This window comes from Meles meles, chromosome 4, assembly GCF_922984935.1.
Source record: "Meles meles chromosome 4, mMelMel3.1 paternal haplotype, whole genome shotgun sequence".
NCBI lineage: Eukaryota > Metazoa > Chordata > Mammalia > Carnivora > Mustelidae > Meles > Meles meles.
In genome coordinates, this window is record NC_060069.1 from 46,227,935 (window position 1) to 46,233,934 (window position 6,000).

A 6,000-nucleotide genomic window follows, 5' to 3' on the forward strand; every position below is an offset into this window, starting at 1 on the left:
TTTTTTTTTTTTAACCAAGAAAAGTCGGAGCCTACAGCATGCAGGTCTCCAAATCTTCCTTTTCCTTGTCAGGGGAGCTTACGTGTAAATACAACTCTGGAATCCTCCATGGCTTGCAGGAAGGGGTAAGGGGCATAGCATTTTTCCTGCTGCTGTATAAATGACACCTTGGAAAGTAAAGGCCCTGAATCTAATGCTGTTAAACACAGAAAGACTCTATAGTGAGAGAAATCTTATGCCTCTTCTGAGAAGTCTTAGATTTTCTTTCTAAACCTTCCTGCTTTTCATCAAGCTTCGAAACATACCTAGAAGAGATAAGCCAGTCCATTGGCTCTACCTCTTAAGGCATAAAGGACCGAGTGAGAGGCTGGAAGTCAAGGTAGAGTTTTATTCTCACTTCACACGTGATCCTGTGCTAGCCACGTTCTCTCTGCAGACCGTCGTTTCCTCATCTGAGAAATGAGCGGTTGGACTGTTCTGCTGGCATTCAAAGAACAGAAACAAGAAATACATTGACATTTTCTTTAGAATGCCAGTAAAAGCTCATCAGGTTTCAGGTTAGGGACAAATTAAAATATATTTGGCTTTTCGTCATCTGTAAATATCGACTGCACAGGCCTTGGGGTTCACCCTGAATTAAATATGCCCAGTGTGTTCTTGAGGTCAGAAATTCAGTGTGGACCGAGAGACAAGACATAGAAGCTGCTGAATGACCACCGATCAGGTAAATGTATTAACATGATGCAGACGCCGGAAAATGAGATGTCTCATAGCTCTAGGAAATGCTGCTGGCCTGCTATATGTTTATCCATTAAAAAATTCATATATAAATTCCATGCATCCATCCATATGCATTCATCCACTGATGAATCCATGCATGCGTGTGTACGTGCATCTGTCCATCCTTCCATCCATCCATCTATCCATCTACCCATTTATCCATCTACCCATCAACTCATCAGTCTGCCCGTCTGTCTAGCTCACTCACCCATACACTAATGAGACATGATGATGTGCCATAATGAGGAGGTTTGGAGAAGTGTTGTGGGGCTCAGATGGTGGGAGACATCCCTTCTAGCTGGAGACCTCAGAGAAGGCACCACGGAGGAGCGGGCACCTGAACCGAGTTTTGAAGGATGAGCAAAGTGTAAAGAAAGGAACGTGTGAGCAAAGGCCCAAGTAGTGTGCTTGTCTGGGGACACAATGACTAGTCAAGAAAGAAGGTCAAAGAAGGAAGAAGATTGAAGAAACATTAACTTCAGGCATGGCGTGGAGGCAATTAAGGAGGACTTTGGAACGAGCCAGTTTTACAGTGGAGGGAGCGGGAGAGGAGGAAGTGAAGAAGGCGAGAGGGGTGGGGAGCGCCTAGACACTGACTGGCGAGCTCTGTGATGGGAAAGGGTGTGAATAAAATATAGAAAGGCAGAAGAAAACTCCGTGCATTGTGTGAAGCTTTACAAGTGCCTCACATTCGGTCTCTAAGAGTCCTACAAGTAACTCTTTATACGACTTTGAAAAGTCAAGGAGATTCTATGTTCCTAAGAGACTCATTAAGGAGTGGGAGGTAGGAGGGTGTGAAAGGAATTGTACTGTTTTTGTGTGAGACAAGAGCCTTTCTACCTTCCTGCACCTGGCCCTCTTAGGCTCTTTTTCTGGAACTGCAGAAATGGAAGGTCCAGTGGGTGGAGTCCACTGCCGCGCCCTGAGCTGGACGGTTGCCCCCTGGGCGCCTAGGACCGGAAGACAAGCAGACACCTGGGCTAGAATCCTGTCTCCGTGCCTCCTTAGGTGCGTGATTCCGGAGAGTTGCGCGATGTCTTTCCAACGGTGTCATTAAAATGTTTATGGTAAGGATTAGTTACAGTGAAATACGAAAAAAAGAAACATACCCTAAACTTTAAGCCCCCCAAAGATGCTGACTCTTTCACAAATTATCTCATTTTATTGCTGGAACCCACTGGGGTGGGAATTGATTCCCCTACCTTGCGAATAAGAAACTGGAGACCAGAGAGTTTGAGTAATTTTCCCAAGATCACACAGCAAGTGAAGCAGTGGCAGGGCGATGTTCTAGACTCCACACACACATTCCTCAGTGGTTTCTGTGCTTCAGTTATTGTAGAACTCCTGGAGACAGAGCTTCCTGACTGCCTGGGCTATCAAATAATTAGCATAGATCTCCCTAACTGGGTGTAAGCAGAAGAGAGATGGAAGGTTATGGAAGGAGGTAGGGAGTGTTAGAGGAAAATAAAAAGGAGTGGAGACAATTGGACGGCAAAGTGGCATTCAAGTTCCCTAAATGGATTCTTCAAAACTGGGGGAAGGAGAGTGGGGGATGGAGGAGAGACGAGCCAGTGGGTGGGGATGACTCGGCCTGCGACCTCAGCGCCCCACAGCTGCCCAACACATACTCTGCCCTGTGGCTGGGGGACCTAGTAACCGCAGTGGGAGGCAAAAGCAAATAATGCTTTGTTGGTTTTGCTAAAAGAAAACAAGAGAAACACAGGTTACTCCCCGAGGCCTCTGTGCTGAACCAGCTGCTTCTGGGGGCCCCCTTGCTGGCCTGTGGTCCTCTGCCCCCCTGAGGTACCTTGGGCGTTCAAGTGGAGGAAATCCAGCCTTTTTAGCTGTGGTGCCTTTTCCTCTTCTTATAATCGACAAACAGTGCAATGCTCAGATCTTAAGTGTTCTGTTTTGACCCATGCATGTCAAGGCCTGGAACATATCTGTCACCGGAGAAAGTTGGCTCAAGGTCCTTCCCAGTTCATCCCTGCCTCCCCCAGCCATGCTGATCTGATTTCTGTGGACATTGCTCAGAACTGACCAGCCTAGAGTTTCATACAAATGCAATCATACAGGGTGTTCCTCTCCGGTCTGCCTTCTTCTACACAATGCTGTGTTTTTGAGACTCATCTGTGCAGTTGCACGTTTTGGGAGATCAATTTCACCCACCCGTAGTATTCGTTGTACGAATACAGTGCAATCTGTTTTATCTGTTCTCTGGCGATGAGCGTCTGGGTTGTTTCAGTTTGGGCCTATCATGATCAAAGCTGCCACAACCATTCATGTACGAGACTTTTTGGAGACATAGATTTTCATCTACGAAAATTAGGTGCATACCTGCGAGCAGAACTCATGGGTCACAGGGTGTGTGTGATGGTGCGCTGGACGGGACTGGGGCTGGCTAGCAAGGGCTCATCTCTTCCCAACGCAGCTTTCACTCGGGTCATGTTGGCAGCTCGAAATTGGCCCTCATGGGAATGTTCCTACCAGGGAGGTCAGCAAATGCCACAGATGGGGCTTGCTTTTCTTCTGGGGAGCCCAGAAGCATTAAACGCTTACCCTTATACCACTGGGTGGATATATGTTTAAGAAACTTTTCCCAAGTGGCTGTACCATTGGTTGTTTCTACCGGTGATGTAAGAGGGTTCCAATTGCTCCACATCTTCTCCAACATCTGCTGTTGTCAGTTTTTCCTCTAAGCCCTTCTGGTAGGTGTTGGGGGGGGGGGGATCTCACTGCAGTTTTAGTTTGCATTTTCCTGGTGACTGCTGATGCTGAGGGCTTTCTTCTTTTTTTTTTTTTTTTAAAGATTTTATTTTATTTATTTGACAGAGAGAGATCACAAGTAGGCAGAGAGGCAGGCAGAGAGAGAGGAGGAAGCAGGCTCCCTGCGGAGCAGAGAGCCCGACGCGGGGCTCGATCTCAGGACCCTGAGATCATGACCTGAGCCGAAGGCAGCGGCTTAATCCACTGAGCCACCCAGGCGCCCCTGCTGAGGGCTTTCACGTGTGTTGACTGTAGCCATCTGCGTATCTTTCATAATGGTCTGTTTAGCCTTTGGTCATTTAAAAAAATTGGGTTGTTTTTCTTTTTATTATGGAGTGGCAGGCGTTCCTTTTATATTCTGCATGTAAGTCCATTGTCAGATTTATGTTTTGAGAATATTTTCTCCTGGTCTGTGGTCTGCCTGTTTATTTTCTTCAGGGTGTAATTTTTTTACGGGCAGACATTGACAATTTTGATATTATACAGTTTATCAGTGTGTTTTCTTTGTGGCTCATATTTTCCTGTGTCCTCTCTGAGCTATCCCGTGGCGGGCCCTCTGCCTGAAGTGGCCTTCCCCGTTGCCTCTGTCTGGGGAACCACTCATGTGTCGTCTGTCATAAATAGGTGCCCTTTCTGAACTTCAACTAGCAGCATTTCTGAACACTGTACCCCCACTTAAGCCATACCACTTTGAACATGCTAAGATGTAACTAAGAAGTCTTTCCGACTTCCCTGATTGGGTCCCAAGTGGGGATCGTGGGTCTCCTGGACTGCGTTCTTAGTTGTGCATTCCCTTCGTCCTCGCTCATCTCCGTCAGTACACTGCAAGGTGCTGGCCCACAGCAGACCCACAGTGAATGCTAACCGACTGAGTGAATTAACTTGAGTGAACTCAGGACCTTGTGAGTCTTCATGGTTGACTTCTTTTCCCTTCGGTTGCGTGGTAATGGTCAAGAATACATATGGGGATAGTTTATGTTACAGAACAAATGAGAGCTTGGAAAACTCTACCAGGTTCTATCAAAGTAAGAGCCATTGAGAATCCTCAGTAAGGACTCACTGAGGATCCAGTGTGATTCTGCTGGGAAAAGGTCAAGGTTGAGCAGTGCTGCGTTCTTGTGTGTGGCATCGGGAGGTGGGGGGAGCAGGCATGTGCACGGAATCCAATCTGACCTGCATCTAAACTTTGAGACCCGGTTAACAAAGCACTACAAAGCACTGGGCTGGTAGTTAGACAAACCTGAGGTCAAGCGCATTTGTAGCAACATGACCTCCGGCAAGTGACTTCGGCTCTTAAATCCTCTTTTCTTTAGGTATAAACCAGGGGTAATAACAGCATAGGTCTCACTGGGGTGTTGTTGGAATTAAAGGCAATGTACATAAGACAGCTCTGGAAATAGTGATGTTTCCAGAACAGTTCCTGTCCCCTAGGGTTTGGACAGCCCCCCCCCCCCCAGAATGCCTGGAGGCTTCCTTGCTTTGTGGCTTTCTGGGAGCCAGAAGGCTCCTTGAGATCTCCAGCTCCAGGGTGTATCTGACCTGGGCAGTTAGATCCAGTTCTGGAGCTGATGGAATTAGAGGGATCCTGGGGAGTCCATGCAGAAACCCAAGTGAAGCAGAATACAGAAATGCCCACCATCCCAAAGAAACGGATGTCCACCCCGGATTCTGAGGAACCACTTTTGAGGCGTCTTCCACTTGTCTGTTTCTGCATCTGTCCAATGGTCTCCAGGAGTGGGCCGATCAACCCTTCCACAGTCCTTTGTCAAACAGGGAATTGTGGGAGGGGATTCTCAGCCGGGATTGGCTGCTCCCACCATACAGACTCAGGACTAAACGAAGGACATGATGGAGAGTGTCCCCCACCCCACATGCCAGCTCCCATCCGAATCTGGAGGCAAGAACAGTGAGGCCTTCAGCTAGCCTCGACTCCCTGAGTCTGGTACAAACCCCGCCCAGCCCCGCTTGGGCTGAGACCAGGGTGCCAGTCTTGTCTTTTCGAGAGGATGGCCTGAGAAAGTGGGAGTCAGCTCGTGTGCATGCTGGGAGGAGCTCCCTTTGGCCTTATTTTCTTTGGGTCGCTGTCCCGCGGACATTCAGCATCAAGGTTTGCCACGCCCGCCCGAATTGCACAGTGCGGGTGCCGGTAGGTCCAGACGCCGGCCGGCCTGGAGAAGGCAGAGCGGCGGGGCGGGAAATCAGAACCTGCGGGCGGCAGCTCCGCGCTGCCTTGACTCGCGGCCAGGCCTGGCGCGGCGGCGGCTGTGGAATGTGTGAGCGCCATGTGTCACCGCCCCAGACTGTGGGAAAACGCTGCTCTGCTCACCTCCCAGCAGCTGCCCCGCGCCCGCCCGGCCAGCGGGGAAACAGGAGCCGCCCGCCGCCCAGGCCGGGCGCATTTCCCCCGATCGCCTCCGGGCCCTGGGAGGGCCTTTCCCTGGAGTTGAGCCGAGG